The sequence below is a fragment of the Empidonax traillii genome, unplaced genomic scaffold, assembly GCF_003031625.1.
Source record: "Empidonax traillii isolate 1590-97213 ecotype Southwest subspecies unplaced genomic scaffold, ASM303162v1 scaffold36:size2505666, whole genome shotgun sequence".
Taxonomy (NCBI): domain Eukaryota; kingdom Metazoa; phylum Chordata; class Aves; order Passeriformes; family Tyrannidae; genus Empidonax; species Empidonax traillii.
In genome coordinates, this window is record NW_020955229.1 from 14,415 (window position 1) to 36,646 (window position 22,232).

General features: G+C 41.7%; 1 protein-coding gene across 8 annotated transcripts in view; it reads left to right on the forward strand.

The window, feature by feature from the left end:
• Positions 1 to 258: 258 nt before the first annotated feature.
• The window catches only part of CHD2 (chromodomain helicase DNA binding protein 2), an 86,236-nt gene continuing 64,262 nt past the window's right edge, over positions 259 to 22,232 (forward strand). For 2 of the 8 annotated variants that reach the window (XM_027877961.1, XM_027877960.1), the window contains exons 1-3: positions 14,492 to 14,920; positions 17,545 to 17,611; positions 18,329 to 18,414. The gene's annotated coding sequence lies outside the window, so the exon portion shown is untranslated. Of the gene's footprint in view, positions 355 to 9,373; positions 9,440 to 14,490; positions 14,921 to 15,009; positions 15,471 to 15,529; positions 15,848 to 15,868; positions 16,568 to 17,544; positions 17,612 to 18,328; positions 18,415 to 22,232 lie in introns of those variants that run through there. The other 6 variants (XM_027877966.1, XM_027877965.1, XM_027877967.1 and 3 more) reach the window with 6 other exon arrangements.

Consider the following 22,232-nt stretch of genomic DNA (forward strand, 5'->3'; position numbering starts at 1 on the left):
CTGAGGTTTACAGTTTAAACATACTGGCTTCCTGCAGTTTCTCTTGCAAATTAGCAATGTTCTCTGCTTTCTGGGCTCCTTTTTGGTCGTGTTTCCTCACATCCAGCCTCTCCACCACCTCCTCCTCACTCCTGGTGCTGAGGTCTCCACTGCTGCCACCCAGCAGCTCAGTTGATGCCCCGACCATCTGGGCACCTGCACAGTGTTCCCCACCTCCTGGAAAGCCATGCAGGAAGGGTGGAGTTGGGCATGTAGCAGCCTGGCTACATGCCATCTGTCACCTGGAATATGCTTGTCCTCCATCAGTGAAGTGTGCCTTGTGTGATGGGAATAACTGAGCAGACATTTAGGATGGTGAGTTTCCATATCCCTATGTCAGATTTTCCCATATGGATAACTTGATGGTTAGAAACAGCACCTTATCTACATCACACAGTGCTTGGCTCTCTGTTCAGTGAACTTTTTGACTTGTCTTATCAGTCTCTGGATTGTTTTATTTTTTTTAAAGTAACCTACTGCCTCTTAGCAGTCTTAGAAAACCTTGGTATCTAAGAAAAGATGATTTTGGCTCTTGAAAACTGACTGCTAGTAGTAGCCCTTTTCCTCTTTGTTGTGTTTTCAGAAGTGAAAAGCAGAACTTCTGAACTCTTTAATTTTTTCAAGCAGGCACATATAAATGCAGAGGTGTGCAAAGGAGGGTCCCTTTCCAAAATACATTTGCCCTGTGCTGTGTCTGCTGTAACACACCACCACCACAGCTTGCCTCTGCTTGGGATTTGCTCCGCAGGGTAAAATGCAGAGGATCCGGTCTGCCAGGAGGAGGGTTTGCCTCTCTTGTTTGCACACTTAGGAATGTGGGTGAGTCGCTGCCTTGTTTGAGGAGTGAAACCTTCTATCCCAGCTCCTTATGCCTTTGTTTGTTTTTAGAACTGCAGTGTTGTTGAAGGTAACTCACGCTCCCCTGGCTCCTCTGTGGCTCAGGTTTAACATCTGGTTTTGTACTTTGTATTTCTTTCTTAAAAGCACAGAGATGGGACTACACCTTCCTACATGTGCTCTGAAATCCACAGGATCCCACAGACCTTAAGAGATCAGAGCAGGCAAAACCAGGTCCTTCTCCAGCGAACGTGGCTGGTTTCCAGTACGACCAGTATAGGTCTTGAACAGCAACATCCCGAATTAAAAGAGTTACAATTTCCAACTACAAAATTAGAACAGTCTTTGAGGACATTTTGTTTCAAGAAGGCAAGAAAAGCAGAGAAGGAAAGAATGTGCAGGAAAGACACAAAAACCACAGCACAATTTTCTAAACTTTTTTAGCTTTCAACATTTTAAGCTTAGGGACCTGTGGCCATTTGGTGAATCAATTATCCAGTTTCAAGGGGTTTTAAATGCCTCAAATGATATTCCTACCTTTGAAAATAAACTCCTTACTTTACGTAGATGCTTAAGTATGAGGTTCAGTTCTTTGTTTTGCAGATAGAAAAAAATTACAAAAGACAATACATAATTTGCCATTTTCCTTGACTGCAATTTGACATCTAAACCTGATCTTTTTTCCTTATATAATAGATGATTTCATTCTTGGGTTTGTTTTTTTTTTTACACTTTTAAGTCTGTCAGTTATTTCCAAAGGCCCAGTATTTATATTTATTCCACAGCAAGCGTGTGACTGGTGCGACTGAATAATTATATCAAAATGAGTTTGGGTTCCTTTTGTTGCAAAATGTTCTAGGGCTACGGATATGTTTTGAATGCATAATAGGCTTTGGGTATTGAGATTACAAGAGCAACTAACTGCAAAATCCTACGGATTAAGGTCATGCATGAGATATTTGATTCTCCCTCCTGTGAGGTTCGATTGTGAGATACAGTCTGCTCCCACTAACTTCTTAAAATGAGAAAGCTTGAAAAATTGACGAGATTCTGTCAAATTTGCTTTGCTGCTAGTGGAACTGGAGGTGTTGAAGAAACGGGGAACTGTGAGGAAAGGAAGAGGCAGGGACCAGGAGGGTCAAAATCCCTGCTGGCTCACAGCTTGGAAAAGTGACGAAAGACACCAAGATGACTCTTTTTTTTTTTTTCCCTGCCACAATTTGATCCACCATAGAATTCATTCTATCAGAAGGGGCAGCTCTTCCACCTCTTTGTTGCTGTGACTGCAGCAGTGTCTCAAGGCTCTGTGGTGCTGAGCCAAAGATTGTGCCCTTGTGAGAAAAGGATGCAAAGGGAAGATGGGAGAAATGTGGAGGTCATGGAGGAACCACCTTAGTCCTACGGAAATTCAGTGGTATGGATTTTTTTTCCCCCTGAGATGGATGTATGAACAGGCAACACACCTCAGAGACTTGATGGAAGGTAGAACAGGTTGCTCTTTGTGAGCCTGACAGTCCCCAAGGCACCGTAGACCACTGCTCACCTCCCCATCTGCCAGCTCAATTTTTACTTTCAGTTGTTGTCGCTGTTGTTTGTGTTTTGTTTTTTTTGGGAGGGGGGGAAATATGTTTGTTTGTTTGTTTGTTTACAGAGGTGGCCATTCTGTTTTTTGAATTTGCTCCCAAATCCCTTTTTTTTTTTTCCCCCATAAACTATTGAAGATTGTCTGATGGGAATAACTTCCAGTAACTGTTTCTGTCATACAAACGGGGTGTATCCTTATGGAGAACAAACCACTCCATTTTTAAGTTAAATATGGATCAGCTGCATGCACTCCCTCTCCCAAAAAAGCTGTGAATGTAACAACTTCACCTGGTTGCAGACATGATTAGTCCCTTCTGTCCTTCATGCTGTCTGTAACTAGGGCATTGCTGCTGCTTTACTGCCTGTCCCAAGGCATCTGGGTGGTGTTTCTGCAAAGGGAATTGGGCTGAGGAAGGGGTGGAGAAATGCAGCTCTCAGCCCGGGATATATTTAGTGAATGCAGCTGTGGGAGGCAGCAGGAACAAGAGATCTCTTGTATTGCCAGAGCTCTGACAGCTCACATGCCTAAATAATCTGCTAGTTTTTTACCATTACGTTTCCACCCACGCTCCCAGTGTTTTTAATTTGAATGTAAATTTATAATTTAATGTAGTCAGAATCCTTCTTCGAGCTTAAAAGCGAGATGTGTTAAAGTGCCAGTCTTGCTGCAGCCCTTCAAGTGGGGCAGCACACAACTGCCATGGACACTGGACTTTCTCCACAGCAAGCAGGGAAATTTGACTTCATTTTCCTCCATTAGGAAGAGTAGTGATGCTGAAATATGCCTTTCATGTGCACTGCAGTACTTGCTTGGGCTGGAAGCTGTTCTGCCGCACTAGCACAACCCCTCCCAAGCAAATAAACTCTGCTTCTTGCCAGGGCTGCTGAGCTGGGGGGCAGAGTCTGCTTTTGCTACGCTGGGCACTCCACTGTGCTGTGCAAACTTTGCTGGTTCTTCTGGCATCCCTGGGAGTCTAATCCAATATTTGCTGGTACGTCATGGGATAAAAAAGGAGGACAAAAATAGGTTTATCAACCCTCTGGGTCAAGTGGGAGCATGTTACTGTTGCTGTGCATTAGGACTAATTTGTCTGGGCTCTCTGGCCATATTCAGACTTGCCCCCAGCGGCAAAGATTGAGGATGGGAATTCTCTGTGTGTCTTCTTCCCTGGCTTATTCAGTGGTGCACAACAAGTCACGAGCTAGACTGCCTCAGGCATTAAAAGTTTATGACAAATTAAACTGCAGAATATAAAAAGAAGTAATTTTTTTGGTCTTGTTCTGATGCAGTTAAGGGGTTGGAAAAACAAGACTGGTGCAGGGAGGTCCAAAGCATAGCTTTGCTTCTGGATAATGGAGATGTCACATTTAGAGGGAGACAGACTCTGCCATTGCTTTCCTAGAGTTTGTCCCACCTTAATGGTGTTTTTCCACCCACAGCAGCATTGCTGGGAGATGTTGCAGTGACACATCCACCTTTCTCTGCCAGGGCAGCATCTTGACCCTTCCCACTCCACTGTGCATTTACCACTCCTGTGGCAGGGACTTGTCCCCACCCGATATCCATATCGGAAATGCAACTCCTGCGAGTGGCTTTCATGGTTCCACCGCAGCCTGGCACAGATTCTGATCCAGCCTTGAAAAATTGTGTGGTATATGTGTTCTGTTTTGGGTATAGCTGTCCCACCTTTGCATGCTGTGACCCAAGGGAGTTTGGGTGGCCGGTTTATGTATCAAAAGCACTTAGCATTAAATTGTAGCAAATTGCATCTGTGGACAAATCTGCACGAGCTCAGTGCCCTGGGTACCCACACGGGCTTTTCTGTCTCGAATCCTGCTGATGCCGTGCCTGAGATTGGATTTATTTCAGCAGCTAAGTGGTTAACTGGAGGACTAATTGGCTCTGAGAGCTCCAGTCCTTTGCAACAGATTATTGGCATGCTGGTAGGAGCAGCTCCCTTCCTTCCCTTCCCCCTTCATTATAAAAACATGAACTGTAGAGAAACCAAATACCACATGGCGCCCTGCGCCGAGCCCATCAGTGCTCCCGGCTCGGTGTTCAGCACAAAAAGTCCCTTTATATTTGGGAAGCGGAGGGAGAAAATTCTGGAAACGCAAGAACGTGGTGATAGGGGCTGAATCAGCACATTTATTTGCGCTGATATTTATTTACCAGTGTCCAGGCGCTCGACTCCCACACCGGGGGGGGAGAATCCCGGGGGAATCCAAAAGCTCCCTGTCAGGTTATGGCTTTGCAGAGGGCTCTCAGGAGTCACCGAGGGGCTGAATCTAAAGAGAGAAAAATGAAAGCTTTAGGGGAAAAACACACACACACACACACAAAAAAAAAATTGCATTTCTGTTTTCCCGAGGAGCCGTGGGTGTTTTTAGGCTGCTGCCTGCAGAGGCCGTCGCCATTTCATGAGGCGGCATTAATGCAGCGGGAGGAGACATGTTGTGCTGTTCATGGAAATTCGGATTTTAAGGTTTTTCTCCTGGGTTTGAAGCTTCTTCATCTTTCCTTCACCCTCTTTCAGTCCAAAGGCTTCCATTTTTAAACTTAAGGGGAAACAAGTAATAACAACAAGTGAGGAAAACGAGGGGGAAAAGTTCTTCTGAAGAGATTACAATGTGCAAGCAAAATCAGGTCTCTCTCTAGGAGAGAAAAAAATCTTAGAGGTGTAAATTGGCTCAAAAAATGCCCTCAAGGGCATAGGGAGGATAATCAGGACGACAGCGTGGCTGAGCACTCAGCATCCGGGGGGCATGGCCCAGGTGTCCAGGGAAAATGCAGTTCATCAGGCATGTTTTAAATAGAGAATTTGTTTCTGGTATAAAAAGATACCTGACTGGTCTGTGCACACACAAAACCAGCCCTTTGTGATTTGCACAGGCCGACTTGACTTACAGGTTTTGAGATACTAGTTTTGATCTAAAAGTCCAGACTATTGCTAGTGCTGCAGAACTGCTTGTTTGATCAAAGCAGAAAAATAGGGATTGTGGCAGGAGCGAGGTCAGGCAGATCCCCTTCGGTGCAAAACTCCTAGAGCAAGCTGCAGCATTTCTGTTAAGGGCCTTCTGTATTGGAGCTGACTTCTTCCACTCCGGGACCTTTCACTTGCGAAATACATTATAGGGCTCATTTGTTTAACAAGTCTCTGGGAGCTGCGAGAGAGAAAATTAATGCTGGCATTTGGAAATACAAGTGATAGTGCTGCATTTGATTTTGGTTTCATGTCATTATTTTCTGGTTTCAGAGTCAGAAAAAGCTGCTCATTTATTTTTCATGCAACTGTATTTTTTTTTCCTGACTTCTTGAGGAGGCAGAGCTAATGAAATCGTGCTGTAAGGGGCCTGAAGCTTCTGATCTGATGTTCAGTTTCAGCAAATTTCACTTCTGGAGTTTCTGCACTTCGGGGAAGGCTGCAGGTTATAGAAATGAATTACTACATCTGCTAAAGGAAGAACTGCAAAATGAGTGCAAAGGCTCTCTGCTCACTTTCCTTGCTGACCCAACAATCAGCATCTTGGTGTCAGCTGACTGGTCAGTAAAGTGTAGCTCAGGAATATCACAGCCTCTGCTGGAACATGGCACGGGATCAGGAATGCTGTAGCAGTACAGCACCATTGGGTGTGTGGCTTCCTGCTCTTGGGAGAGCAGCCATCGTTATTTCAGCTGCTCACAAAAGACTTGATAACTTCCAGCCAGGGATTCAAATCCCAACTAAGTTTTCAAGGAGTATTAGTCATATTTAAAACCAAGACTAAGCCAGATTCCTCCACGTTAGCTGCAGTTGAATTTTGCAAGGTTTCTGATCTCCTTGCTCTGGGACAGTGATTCCTTCATCACAGAAAAGCAATGTAGAGAAACCTCTTTGCCAACCCAAGATCATTATTTTCTTGATTGCCCTCTTGTACTCTGCTAAGGTTACATTACATCTGCAGGTCAAATGTAACCTGAATGCAGTGTGCACTGATCACATATAGCAATATACATAGTACAGAGCTTTAGTGGGAACTTCATGCACATCCTTGGTTTGCTTAAGACTGTGCATTATACAGATAATATGAAGCATAACATAGTTTTCACATATAAAAAATACTTTTCCAGCATATATTAATGTACCTTTCATAACCTCCTAATTAGGTTATGTTTTCTCCTAAACTTAATTCCATTTTATTAATAACAGTTGAGTAGGCTTCAACTTCATTTTTGGTTCCAATTTTCATTCTGTTCAGTATGTGTGTATATATGTATACACAAGAAGATAATCCTTTATTAATCTTTTGAGCAGAACACTTTTCATTCGTGCAGCAAAAGTCCTGTCTCTGAATGTTCATTATCAGCACCTGATATGCTAGCCTGGAGCACAATATCCTAATAATTGGAGTTTAGAGGGAAAAAAAAAAAAAAAGTCGGTTATTAAAGTTACAGTGTTTCATTTTTATGTATGTTATGATTCTAAATTATTCAAGCATTTGACTAGCTCCTACACATAGAAACTTATGTCTCCCATGCATTTTTCAACCCCAAAGTGTTCTATGGTTTCCTTTGTCTTACACACTATGTCAGAGTATTCTAATGCACTGTGCAGTACCAGTAGCATGTGACACATTACAAGAAAATTTGAGATAGTTTCTCAATTAAATGTATTTTATTTTGACCCATTTCCTTCCACTTGAGTTTAACATTTGGTCTCTACATAGTCAATATTCTGTTTTATGGAAAGGTTTTAAAATTTTACCAAAGGAGATAAGTAAGAGGACAACTTAAATTTATATTATTACTTTTGCCATTATTATTAAAAATAAGAAAGAAGAAGAAATGTTGGGGAAAATACAGGGAATGCTGATGCAAATGTACCTACATGTGCAAAGCTACATGCTTGCTTTTACTCTTGAAATTTAAACCTCTTTCTCTTTCCTTCTATAGACTTGGATAGTTAATTTCAGTTGCATTTTCCAACTACTGACATACATGTTCATTCCTAAATTCACTTTATATGCTTCCAAATCCTTAGGACAACATTCAGTTTAGACACACCAAGAAAAACCTGTAATGATTCCACTGACCTAAATGTAGTTACTCAGCGCTGAATTAAAGACACAGGCACATAACTTAAGACCCACGTGTTTGGAGTAACAAGGAGAGATCAGAATCTCAACTTTTGTCATTAAATTCAATGTTTCTAGACCTCAATCCAAGACACATTTGTAGAGAGAAGTCATAGCTTCTTTTTAGATGCATTATTAAATCTTGAAGAAAATAAGTCAATTCTGGGCCTGTAGAACCTTCTTCTGGTATTCCACTGGGTGAAATGGCCATGAAGGTGGCGGTCAGATTTTTCAGGTGGCGATTAAGTGGATGTCTCACCCAAGTCATCTTGCATTTCCTCTGCTGCTTTAATTGCACAAAGAGCCATTGACCTCATTCTGTGACAGGGCTGTATCGACAGTGTTTTCTTGGACTGCTTACGTTTTCTCCCAGCTCACCGTCTAATACTAATCTGTGACTAAATATTAAAAAAAAGGGAGCTGTGAATGGTTTTAAGCTGAGAAAAGATTATCACTGTTAATGGCTTGGTCAGAGACAGAGAGTATTTTTTTCAGCATGTAAATCTCTTTCCTGCAACAGTTTAAGCTCTTAATTCTGCAGTTTAGGCAGCCAACATGTCCAGAGCTGCTCTAGTCCCTGGGCTGATGAGCTCTCCCAGTTGGGTAAAGCTCTGTCAGGAGCCAGTTTACAGTGAATTGACTGTAGGAAGAAAATATAAAAGCTCATGGGAAACATGAGCCTGACACAGGAGCTATTTCTGTTCAGGTGACATTCTAGTCCAAGTGTGTGGTGCATCACTACAGCAAAAATTGATTGGACCCCACATCTAACAAGTATTGACAAATATGAAGAAGTTTGTTTTGAGTTAGTGATATATGGGGTCTTTTATGTATATATGGTGCATGACAACAGGGTGATTCAGGGCTTTGTCAGACTGTCTTTAAAAATAAAAATTATATGCTTGTAAGTTTTCAGAAGAAAAGGTCCAGTTTCTTTTCCCTGCATGTGGCAATTTGCTAAATAATGCATCATTTTGTCAAACTCTTATATAGCAATCGATAAATGCCCTACGGTGCTACCTGCACACAAGAGACAAGAATGAAGATCGTTATGGAAACAGGATTGCAACTTGCTTGAAATAAAAATCCCAGTTCTATACTTGCGGTTTTGAAGGCCTGGGCTGTTTTTCTTTTCATTCTAGAGTAGCTGTAATTCATCTCGTTCGATTTGAGTGAAATTCATCATGTTTCCAAGGCTAGTATGAAACCCTTTGCTTCCAAAGCTCCAAGGAGATTTACCAAGAAAGTATAGTTGTTGTTAATCTCATCATCTAAACCTTCCAAAGTCTCCACTAGAATTCAAACGGAGAGTTGGTAGAAAATGAAAACTAGAGCTTACAGTTGGGATTTCTTTTTCTTCTTGATTTTGATTGTAAACACATATTTGTGCTAAGCCTGTTTTCCCTTTTCTGATCATATTCTTCAAACACTTAAGCAATCAAGCTTTACTGGCTCATGTTTGCAGCAAATAAATTTTGAGGATGGATGGGTAAATGCCGTTGGAAAATGAGTTTTAATGTGCACAAGAAAGTAATCATGTTAGAATTTCAAATATCTGAGTTTAAAAATTAAGTTATTAATTTCATTGTCTATATCTACTAAAAATGTAATTTCACAACTACATTTAAAATCCAAATATTCTGAAGATTTGGCTTAAAAGTTATGAAATATTCTGACTTTTGGTAATAATTCGGTGGCATATTGGAAAATGAGAGAACGGTATATCTTTATTTTGAAACACAAGATTGTGTATGGCTCTCTTAATCATGCCAATGCTTTTTTTTTTTTTTTTTAACAGACTCTTGATAAAACAATGACCACAGAACACTCCTGTGACTCTTCAGACTGTGTTTACAGCAGGATGGTGAGATAAAGAACACTTCTTGCACTTTTTGCAGCTTCTACCTTTTAAAGTGATTTTAAACCCTACAACTGTTACTAATCCTTCCATGTTTCCAGTCCTGCAAGTTTCCAAGCAGCGAATTTCATCAGTGCAGAGCAGTTAAAGTGTGTAAGTCAGGTCACAGCACCTGCCTTTTCGTGCTGTATTTATCAGCACTGCAATCCCTGGGAAGGTGGACTTTAGTTTCTTATTTGCTTTCAGAGGTGATTTCAGTAATGAGCAGTGTTGCATCATTCTTTTTCATGTGAGGAGACATGTAATACCTTGTAAATATTTTTATCAATTCCAGTGTCTAAGTAGGTACAGGCAAAACAGTGTTTTTTCTACCATGTCCCAGTCCTCCTATAAAAGTTTTTCAAGCCAAGCAGAATAGTTTGTTACCTAAAAGCTGACCTTAAAAAAACAGACCATTGCATACAAGTAGCAGCGTTTAAAAAAGGGGTGGGGGGTGAAGAAACAGATTTGTTGTTCCAAGAACAATGGTTTACATAAGAAGCAATTAAACATATTGTTATCCAATCACACATATTCTTTAAGTTTGAAACAGTCTGGAGTTTTAAAGTCTTGGAAGACATAATCAAAATAAGGACTATTATATCTTTCTGATTTTTTTTACACCTCTAAGGCTGCCATTTAAGGCAGTAACTGTGTGTTAGAGGTTGACCAAATACAGCACAAATGCCTTGACTGAGATGATCTTTATTTCTTACAGTTAAGATGGCAGCAAGGGATAATTTGAAGATGAGTTGTAATAACAACAAAGAACTTCAGGTTTCAAACCTCCTTAAGAAAGGTGGACTTGGTTTCCCAAGAAAAATGTGTGTACATTCCTTAGTCAAGTTAATATAAAGTGTGATAATTAATCCTCTCACTAAACAATAGCTGCTGTTCTGTTATTTGTCTTACTGCACACAGGAACTCATGCAAAACTGAAACAGCAAGGTGGGTCGGTTGTTAAGGAGCTCGTAGATCTAAAATTTGAGCTCAGGCCACAAGATCACATGTCCAGGAACAGAACTGATTCTTTGATGCATTGTGAACAACAAGTTAAAAATTTGCTTAGGAGAGACCATTAAATCCCACTGAATACACTGATTCCTTTTTTGACTTCCATTTAGTCATTATACTTTTTATTAAAAACTTATTTTTCTTTGAAAACAGGAATAAAAAGGTCTGAATCTTGGTTAAAGTTGCTTCATTTTGAATAAACTGAAAAAAAGTACTGGAGTTTGGCTTAGACTGCAAGATTTTTTTCTTTACCATATGTTTATGACACTGATAAGAATTTGTTTCTAATTACTCATAGTAATAAATCTTTTTCTTGCTGCACACAAGGTTCATCATTCTGAACATGAGCCCCATAAAAGTGCCAGCAAAGCTCCCATATTAACATAATCTCAGTTTCCAGTGTTAAATCCTAGGAACAAAAAGGGCATATGTAAAAGTTCTCTCTATATGTGTAGATGTGTTTGCAATTATTCATTACTGGCTGGAGCAAAAGTCTGGATTTGAATTCCAGTTCCAGTCCCCTAGCAGAATGAACAGCACGAGTTCATTGCGAGAGCTGAGTTTTATCCTTGCTGCTGCTGGGTTTGTTGCTTGTCTTGCGACAGTAGGAAAAAGCTTTAGCTGGGATCAATACGCCGTAATCCTCTCCACCAGTCACGCAGGGAAGGTGATTACATGCTTAGAAGGTAAATTTGTATCTACCTGTGCAGTTACTCTGATTTTAATAGTGAATTACAGAGGAAGGAAACATAAGGAGGAAAAAGAAGCGCAGCTTGTTTGTTTGTTTGGCCAACATGTTAACATGTTACATACAAAAACTCAAAAAAGAGCTCTGCATGATTTGGGACGGAGATAACTGTGAACACACGGTTCGCAGGAAGTTAAATGCCTCCCACAAACAGCCCGCTGTGCTCAGAGGGTATTTGATGTCCTGTTTGCATAGTCTCTGTCGAAGCAATCCAAACTATTCTGTTTGGTTTAGGGCCCAGGAAATTGGCACTGATTTCCCCTGAAAAGTGAGAGTTTTGGTTGAAGAAAAGCTTGGTGACACTGCACATCTCTCAGTCTAGCTTAGACTCCCGTTTTCCACTTCAAAAGGCAGATACAATACTTAACCCTTTTGTCGAATATTTGCCTTTCTACTATATTTGTGTCTCTAGAGAGTTGTGTGCTATCCTTGCACCCTGTGTATCACAAAGAACAAGCTGCTTCACCAATCTTTTGGTATCCTCTGGTACAGAGGACACGCTGGGGAACCCAGGGAAGGGATGCTGCCCTGTGAAATCAGTGTGCCTTTCTATGTTGTCCCAAAGGGATAATAACAGTGGGGCAGGGGAGAGAAGGAAAAAGGGTTCTAGAAGAAAATAGAATACCAGAAAGTGAGGTTATGTGCCTCCATCTGGAATTCCAGCCACAGATGCAATCTCAGAAAATAGTTCCCAAATTAGTAATGGAAACATTAACTTGTCTCGTTAGTATTAGACGTGTAGTTCATAAAACATGGCTGAAGTATTTGGTGTAATGATACACAAAGGAAGAAAGTGTGCCACCTGAAAAAGAAGGAGTGAACTGTATAGAGGAAATTGCAGTGCAGGAATGCTGAATTTAGAAGGAAAAGAATGGGGTAACTGCAAAGGCAGTAGGAGTGAGAATTTTTTTCCAGAGTTGCGTTGTGAAGAAGAACACAGACTGTTACTGGGAAGGAACAGCAAAGCTGTGTGAGGAGAACCATGGCTCTGGAGAGAGTGTACTTGTGTTCACCTCCATGCAACTCGCTTGGAGCCAAGAAACAGACGAAGTAATGGATACTCCTGTAAGGTTTTTTGGAGCTGCTTTAGGCTTTGCTGCCCCAGGAAGCAAAAGAACATCACTGAATACATTTAACCTTTTGGTTACAGTAATTTTTTGGTTACATGTAGCAGCAGTAGAGTAAGGGAGTTCCAAAAACATTTCTGTCTGTAAATGTACGGGGATACATTTTTTTAAAGAGAAACAGTCTCTTACACTAGACAGTCTGGTATAGTTAGAGAAAATCAGATAACAGTCTGAGCACACAGGTTAGGTCTTGTTTGGTTATAATCTTAAACTCTCCTGACTGGCATCACACTACTTTTACAAAGTGCAATTATGTCTAGAATGCCTGATCTCTTTTCCCTCCTTCATGTGGTTATTGCAAGTGATCACACTCTAGATATTTTTCTAGAAATGTACTTCTGTACTGTGGAGAAACGTGAGAAAGGCTGGAAATTTTACATGGAATTTCAAGTCTTGGTCCGTGCTATGAAGTTGTACCTTGCAGGGTCAGCTGAAAATGCTGACATAAGTAGAAATGCTGTTGCTGCACCCTGCTTTTATCCAGTTCCTGCCTTCCCCCTTTTTTTCACTGTTGGTGGTTTTCCAAGGAGGACAACATCTGGAATCTGTCCATGCAAGTACCTTTACATACAGTTACGTGTGAGCACTTCCACTGAGAGCAAGAGGATTGGCTTTTGTAGGAATCTGAATAGCAATGAAGCTGCAGAACAGGCCTCCTGCTCTCCATAGTCTCTGTAGACCAAAACTTCAATTCTTTTTCTTGTGAAGGGAAAAAAAAAAAAAAGGCCTTTTGCCTTTTTTCAGTGAGAAGCTGCATCTGCTGTTTTGTTCCACCACCAATTCCTTGGCTGGAGGCTCCCATGCTTTATGTGGGCCCCCACCATCGCATCTTTGAAGATGGTAATACCTTATCCCACCGTCTACAAGCAGTAGATATCCCCTGCTATCCTACAGACGAGGTCAGCTTTTCTCTGTATTTTCAAAGGAAGTACATCTCTTGGCTCAAAGTCATAGTGATTGATTCTTTTCAGCTGACCACCTCCTTGAGGCTTTTCCAGGACCCAGCTCAGGAGAGAGCTGCTAGAAGTCTGACTGTGTGATTTCAAGAGCCAGACTGGCTCCTGAGACCTTCCATAATCACTTGAAGCATTGTTGGTTTAATTCTGCCATAACTACTCATTGTTATTATGAAAAAGGAAGAATGGGTAAATTTCTGGGTTTAATGGAATAAGCTGGGCAAATGAAAGAAGGCAAAGGCACGTATATAATTTAAAGTGACTGCTGAAGTATGTAAATATTAATTCTAGTCATGTTTGCTGGGTGTGTTTGTCGCACAGGAACACCATAGCTGGGGTTGGGGACAGCACTGAAGGCAGCAACCAGGAATGGGGGAGATGCCCTTCCATCCTGCTGATATCTGAAGTGGTTTCTATGGCTGTAGTCAAAATAGAAGACAGTGTCCTGGTGAGGTTGGCACGCCAGACAGTTTCTATGGTGTTGGCTAAAAAAAGCAGGACACCTAGTTTTATTTGGGTGTCTGCGCTGTTTCTGAGCAGCGGTAACGAGGGCTGGGACTGGTGTGGCAGAGGGGCGGGTAATGGAGTTTTTGTGGTTCCGTCCCTCAGGAGCTGAGGGTGCACAACACGGGGTGTGTACTCAGATCTGAGTAGAGGGGTTTGTGGCCCCGTTCTCTGTGGTAAGCCTGTGGGTGAGCTGCCCCTGGGCCAGGCCATGTTAAGGGCTGATGAGAAAAGAGGTGTTGTTGGTGGAATGGCAGCAAGTGGGGACGCGGGGTGCCAGCAGCCACCTCAGGGGGGCTGAACCCCGCCGTTTAATCAGTGCAAGCAGGCGAGGGTATGGAGAGTTGTATGGTAGCTGTATGGTAAAGGGTCTGGCAGAGAAGGCGGCGCTCGGACCGAGCGGGGTCAGGGCTAAGGCCGGCGCGGGGAGGGGGCTCGGCCCGGCCAGGTGGGACAAGGACGGGGCCGCTCCCGCCTCCCCCTCAGGGGCGGTGGCTGCGGCCGCGCGCGAGGAGGCGGCGGGAGCCAATGGGGAGCGGCCGGGGCGGGAAGCGCGAGCCAATAGGAGGCCGCGGCCGCGGCGCGCGCGCGCAGCCCAGGGCGGGGTGAAGCGGAGCGGCGCGCGGGGAGGGGCGGGGCGCGCGCTTGGGGCCGCCCCTTCCCCGCCGCAGTGAGGAGCGAGCGGGCGGCCATGTTGTGCGGGGGGAGGGGAGGAAGGAGTTGAGAGGAGACGGCGGAGGCTCCCTCACACACACGGCACAAGATGGCCGGGGAGCAGCCGCGGCTCCCGCACGGCTCCCGGGCGCGCTTCCCGCCGCTCGCTCCGGGGACGCCCGGCCGGCGCCCCGGGTGCCGCGCTCGAGGGCCAAGTCGGGCCCAGCACTCTGGGGGCTCCGGGGCTGCGAAGGGCGGCGAGCGGGGCTGCCGAGAGGGGCTGCGACGGGCGGGCAGCAATGGCGCCGAGGCAGCGGAGCGCTGCCCGCGCCGCTCCCTCGCCGGGCGGGCGCGGAGCCGCCCTTGGCCGCGGGCAGGGCGAGCAGGGGAGCAGCGCCCCGTCCTCGGGGCCCCCGGTGCCGGCCAGCGGGCTGCTCTTCGCCGGGTAAGTGCCGGAGTCTCCGCACTCCTCATTGTCCTTTGTCCTTGGGAGGAAAAACAAAATGTCCTTGGAGCCGGGAGGGGGAGGGGGCGCTGCCTCTCCCTGCTCCCCCCCAACTCCCCCCGCCGCTCGCTGAGGGGACCCGCGGGGACTCTCGGGGACCCCCACTCGTGTCCTGCCCGCGCGGGGCTGAGGGGGAGCGACGGGGCCAGGGGAGCCCCGGTGCCCCTCGGCGGCTGCGGCGCTCCCCTCCCTGCCCTGCAGCACCCGCGGGGCTCCGCACGCCCCGGCCCCGATGCAACGCCGGGGGGGCAGCGGCGGGTTTCGGGTCCCCGGTGCGGTACCGGGCACAGGGGGGGCTGCAGAGCGGCTCCCCCAGCGCGGCGGACGAGGGGGGCATCTGCAAAACAGCCTGGAACTCCAATGCAGCAGAGGAGGGAGGGGGGAGAGGTGAAGGCTGTACGACATCATCACTTAAATGTTTAGCCCTGTGTCGGTGGAAAGAGCGTTTGTCGCCCGTCGCTGATCGGATGGGGATATGTTTTCTTAGTTTGTGAGAACAAAGGCGCCATGTCCTTTTCTCTTAAAAATAAAACTTGGGGTGTTTTTTTTTTTTTTTTTTTTTTTTGGTGGGGTGTTGGCTTTTAACTCTTTGTAAACCAGTGGGGAAAAAAAACAGGCTGCGGATGAGACAGATTAGTAGTTTACTGAAACAATAGAGAAAAATTGACTTCACTGGAAAAACAGCAGTTCAGGTGCAGAACTTTAAAGAAAACTCTTAAGAATTACGTGCAATTTGATTTTGCAATTAAAACGGCAATGCAGAAACTTAGAAGCTTGACAAAAACAAAGCTCGGTCATGCCAAGTCTACAGTTTAAAGTTGGCAAAATGCTACGGTTGTGATTTAGACGACGCTACGAGAAGAAAAGGTAGTTACTTAAATATGAATTACACGATAAGGAACTGGATGAGTTTGTGTGTTACATGGAAAGCTTTTAAAAAACGTTTCTCGGGTGTCATGTTTGTTTTCAGTGTTCAGTTTATGCGTTTTTCAGAGACCTCACAGTCTTTTCTCTTTACGAAACATTTTTTTATCATCTTTTCAGTGCTCAATAATTGTAGAAGTTCTGCAACACCTATTGCAAGACTTTCTAAAAATGCAAGTTTAAATGGAATACCTCACGTTTGTTATGCGTTGGCTCGCATTCAGCAATTAGCAATTTAAAGGCAAAATTGTAATTCTGAATGTGTAAAAAGTCGCTGTGGTAGAGCAAGAGGTAAATATTAAGAACTTTAGTTTTAATTGGAGGTTCTGCATAGCCACATTTGTTGGATTTCTATGCTGTACACTCGAGCAAGGTTATAAAACTCGGTGCAGGTTTTAAACGTTGCAGTTGGAGGTAAATCTACATTTTTCGGTACTTCCTCTGCAAATGTGAATCCGTCGTTGCAACAATACAAGTTTGCCCTTTTTTGGAAATAGAAATACAGGTTTTAGCAACGGCTGGACTTCTTCACCTTTATGCAAAGTCTTCAGTGCCTTTATTTTAGATTTGGATTATGGTGGTTTTATAACCCCAGCAACAGTTCTGCAGTATAGAACAGGTTCTGGCATACACACTTTGCCCTAAAGAAAGTTCTAGCTTTAGGTGGGTGTCTGCTGGATTTCTCTATTCTTAAATATGTTAGGGGATTTTTTGTTTAAATAGTTTTGACTGAATTCCCTTAACAACTGAAAATAAAATAGCAAGTAATTGTCTTAGAAAATAAATTCCTCTTAATTTGTAATGTGTTTTGTTGAAGAGTTCTGCTTTTTTATATTCAAGGTGTAGGGGTTTGAATTTATATTTGGATACCTTTTAATTTAGCAATGAATGTTTTTTAAAATTGTGTATTTACTGAAAGATTCCAGACTTCTTAAGTATGAAGTAGTGGTGATGATAAATATAACTGCTGTAAAATAAAATAACATTTTTGCCTTCACAGAAGACAAGAAAAGTTAGCTAGACGTAGCGCAAATACAGTGTTCCTTGTGTTAGAGACCGTGGTTTGGGGTCTGATTAAAGGTTAAAGAAACTGAAGGCTTTAAAATTGTATTCTGAAGGGCAAAAAAGATGGGTTTTTGGGGGAGATCAAGTAAGTTAGGACTTAAAATTTAGAGAAGCTGATGACAGGAGCCATTTTGAAATAACTTTGCTATCACTAAAGGTTTTATTTAATTTTGCATAGCCTACTTCTAAAGACTTTATTGTGAAAAGTAGAAGGGGTGAGGGTTATTGAGTGATAAGTTACTCAATAAAAAGAATCTTACATTTGCATTTGATCTCTAAGTCTTTCAAAATTAATGTAATGGAAGACAGAAGAGCAGATCGCAGTTTTTTGTGAAAAACACAGATCATGTGTGTTGTATGTCAGTCACTCTCATCTCCAGTGTGTTTTTCTTCAGCCAGGAATGTACTTTTATTTTTAGAGTTGAGTTCTAAAGATACAGTTACTGCTATCATAAGTTTTTCTTGACTTAATAATTACCTAAAGATCAATACACTTCAGGCGTGTGACTTGTTCTGCTTTTCTAAAGCAAAATGCTGAAAATTTCATTTTTGGTTGTTTTTTTTTTTTTTTCCAGGTAGAATGCCATGAACAATACCTAATTTTCTGGCTTCAGAGGAATCCTTCATGACTTATTTTCTCAGGTAAGAGTGGCTATAACTTCTGATAGTACGTTCATTTCCGTGTTATTTTTTTTATCTTGGAATTTGCCTTTTGGCTACTGGGCAGATTGGAAGAAAAAAATCTGATTTTTTACATGGAGAGGATACATTTTGTAAAGTATCTGGACTATTAGAAAGCTTTTGGTTTTTTTTTTGCACATAGAGGTAGACTGTCTTCAAATAATGTCATGTGTATGGGCTACTTCTGTATGAATTTTAGTTTACCAAGGGTATTTACTAAGTGGATTGCTATTTGTGTATATACATACATATGCATTGTATTTGTGGAAAAGGACAATATTTTCATATAAATCTATTTCATTAAATGTCCCATTTCACCACTGAGAACCTGCATTAAACTTTGAAAACGGCTTGGATTTTGTACTTAATGAGTTTGTAGCATTAACAAGGTTGGGGATATTGTTAGAACTGCATATTTGACAGCAGTAACACGAGACTTCAGGTATTTGTAGAGGAGATTTTTGGGGCCTGTTTCTTGTTTTTGGGAATATAAAGATTAACACTTGGCAAGGATAGAATATTGTTATTGTACTGTAGGTAACACTTTTATTAATTGAAAGACACCTTACGTGTTTTCAGAAAGTTTCAGTCAAAAACATTAAGCCTGTAGGTAAGATATGTGTGTACCTTGTTTTCAGACAAACCTGGTTTTGTTTGTTTGTTTGTTTTTCTTTAAAGGTTCTCACTGGATATTGTTCTTCCAAAGATTCAGATGTCTGCTTGGGTAAAAGACCTTGAGCAAAATTCTGTACTGTTCCTGCCAGGTATGTTATGTTGTGGCTTTTTGTTTGTGTCTTTTTTTTTTTTTTTTAAATTATGCTGGAAATAATTTTTTTTCAAAATAAACATTAAACATTTAAGCTGCAGTGTTTTACCTTGTTGAATTCATTTTCCTTCAAGCTCAGTGCATTTGAAAACTGTTAGTAAGTACTAACTACAGCAATGTTCATGTCTCCTGCACCTTCGAAGATTTTTATGGTCACTCACATACAACTTAAAACAAACTGCAGTGACCATTTTGACACATAGTAAAGCCCGGCTGTGCTCTGAGGGTTGGCATCTCCTAAGGACATTGTCTAACTATGCTTGAGAAGTGCTTTTCCTTAGTTCAAGGTATTTGTTCATTAGCAAGGGACACTCATAAGCTTTTCCTTTCCAATACATAGTTTATACAATAAACTTAGAAATTCTTTTTGGTGTAAATTTGACTCTAAAAGCCGAAAGCATTATGAGGTATCTTGCTCTCCTTGCAGTAAAAACAGATCAACTTTCTAATGTTTATTATTTGTTTTTACACTTTAAAATTCTGCATTCAGAATCAGAGTAACTCATTTCCTTTTAGTCAGGCTTTCACCACTGTGTAATTAAAAGTTGGAGAGCTTGTTTGCCTCTCGTAACTGGTTCCTTTTTGCAGCTTCCCGTGCTCAGGTACCTCAGTGCGTACTCAGGATCTCAAAGCATAAGGCGTCTTCACGAAGACACCTGTATCAGGAATACCAAAAATACTCTTGATAATTTGCTTTTTAAAATTACATAATTGATTGTGATAATTAAAGAATACAGTTGTGAACCCCTACCTGAGTGCAGCTGTTTTCTTTGGCTTGGATGAAGCCTTCAGCCTGTTCATCTAAAATTCATGTGCCAATTTTGCAAAGTTTTATAAAAATGTCTCTCCAGGTTGTAATAAACCTTTATCTGCAGTGAGTCACTACTGATGTGCAGGGCAGAATGCAAATAATATTTATTGATAATGGACATGTCCATCATCACGGATGTCCTGCAGCAGACACGGCTAATGTGCAAATGTATGTGTCAGTATGTTCTAGAACTTCGTTGTTTAACTGTCTGATGGGATCTGTGAGAACTAAGAGTTTGTGTTTAGGAATGATCTCATACCTTAAGATTGACAGAGCATATCTGAAATCCCATGTGAATTTTCAGTTTAGAGGGTCAAAATCACAGACACTGCACAGTCTATTACGATAAAGGCAAGACCAGTCTGATGACAATGAGAATGAGCCTGTCAGACCCAAGATTTGTGTTCCTAATGTTAAATCCTGAAATGTCTAAAGCTGCAACTTTTAATTGACCTGCTCTTCAAAATTAGCAAAATTAAATACTAAAATTAATACCCACATGTTCCATGATAAATACAAAATTGAGCACTTCAGTCTTAACGGTTGCACTTTTGCAGTATTGTTCTGATGCTGTTTGTGCTGAACAGGTATTATAATAAAGGCAGTTTTACCTGTTCGTTGTTACTTTTCTGAGCTCTTTGGATCTGCCTTTTCCTGTATGAACAATATATGTTTATCTAGCACATGGCAGCTTGATCTCTACATTAAGTAGATCTCAGTAGGTTTGATGCACACTACTGGGACTTGAGGAAAGTTTTAAGTTTATGGCTGCAGCTGCTCATGAGGGTTGAGGGGGTCAGGAGAACCTCTCTGGTTGAGTCTCAATAACTTTTTCAGCAGAGGAAACTGTTCCTCTGGGGATATGAAGCCACATCATTCTTAAAGAATTGCTTTTTGTAGCTTTGACATCTTACATGGAAGAGTGTTGGTGTGGTGATATACATCATCTTTGTCAAAATACTAATTAATCCCAAGAGAGAATCTAATATCAAGTAATAGCTTTTGGGTGTCTGACCTCACCTCTTGCTGTAAAAGGAGATACACTGTCATGGTGGTTGGAGCCAGCAGTGCCCGTCTTGGGGTGAAGGAGCCATGGACCTTTGATTCAGGGTGTGTTCTGTGTGCCAGAGGCTGTTCTGTACTTACAGCATCTGTAATTTTAAAATAAATATAAGCCACAGCTATTAGACTACCTAAAAAAAATAATTTCATGTTTATTCTTAGAGAGAAATGGGTTTTTTTAATTACGTGGGCTACAACAATTACTGTAAATAGTGTGATTAAAAGACTTTGGTGCTTATTAAATATAGAAAATACAGGTGTTAACCTGAAAGGTAAATTCTTTTTCAGACAAGACCTGTATTTCCAAGTTCTATGGTTTGTGCCTCTGGGCCTAAATTCCATCTTTTGTGATGAATTCTGTAGTTTGGTAGTGATTGTTTTTGGGATATTAAAATTGGAAAACTCAAAAATACACTGGTATATTCTGTAATAGTGGAAAAATAATTTGTGTGAGTGAAATGTTATGTGTTATCAACATCTTGCTGATGTGTTTACAAAACTTGTTTGGTTCACCTGTTCACTTGCAAATAGAGAAGTGTCACTACTGCTGAGTGGTGCCATTCTGGCAAACATTAGATTGCTTTTGCAAAGTGGTGCTGAGGTCAGAATACAACTTGGTTGGGTCTTTGTCATTAGAAGAAGCTGCTCTGTGGTGACAGAAAGCCATATTAAATATCGTCATTAAAGCTTCTGTGAAACTGCCGTAGCTGTGTGCTCACAGGAACCAGTTTGAATGCAGATGACGAATACGTAGCTCTGAGTTATTGAAGATGGTTGAGAGCTGTAAATTGGAAATCTTGCAATCTTTAACTTTACCTGTCTTCATATATCAGATTGTAGTTTTTAAGTGGCTTTTTTTTAAAGAGAAATGATATGTATTGGACAGCAGGAGGTTTAAATAGCCTAAGTGAATGTATTTACCTGGTTCACTGATCATCCAAGAGGCCTCCATCAGTCATTCAAAACATGGAAATAGTTCAGCAGCCATGTTGTGTTTCATCTAAAATGGTGGCTGGGCACTTTGCAGAAGTTTTGTGCTTCCATTTAATAGCAGCTGGAGCACATTTAAATACATGTTTTAAACCTCTAAATGTAACGTTCTTTTGTATATTCTACATGTTTATGCCAGTTTACTAATAAAATTTTTTGTCATTTCCCCTTCTTAAGGGATCTTTTTCCATAATAATAATTTCAAATTACATCAATAAAGAAATGACAATTCTGTTTATCACAGCTTTTTTTTTCCTGTGCATCTGAGTAGATACCAATGGAAGAGAAGAATTTAAAGGATTGCACAGTTTGCTGTCACTGGATAGGACCATTAATTTTTATGTATTTATTTGAGGCTAGGTTTTAATATAAGTAGATTCTGAGAGATCACAAGAGAAGCAGTTTGCCCGTACATGTCAGGAGGATAAATTTTATGGGTAATTTCACACAGTCCAAATTTAGAGTAAAAAGGAAGTTCATGAGTTGCTTCAGAGTTTTACGTCTTAATTTAATCTTACAACTGTCATTTAAGGTGTCTGTGATTAAAGTTTTGTTGATGTAGATTGCCAGTAAGCATTTTCAAAGTCAGGTTTTCACTTTCGGACCTTGCCCATACAGGGATAATTTTGAGATACAGAGTAGATAATTTGTTCCAACTAAGTGCGTTACATTATTTGCCCTTCATCCAACCGATACCACCTCTCAGTAAAAAGGGTATTTTATTTTACCTTGTGAAGGGCGGGTCAGTTGGCTAAAGTTCATTTCCACTTGATGCCTGCCTGATCCTTTTCAAAAAATTAAAAAGAAAGGGGGTTTTTTGTGGTAATTTCTCAAGGCATTTGTGTGCAGGATGGGACCTGAATTTCTTGGGTGGTTTGCACAGGGTTTTTGAT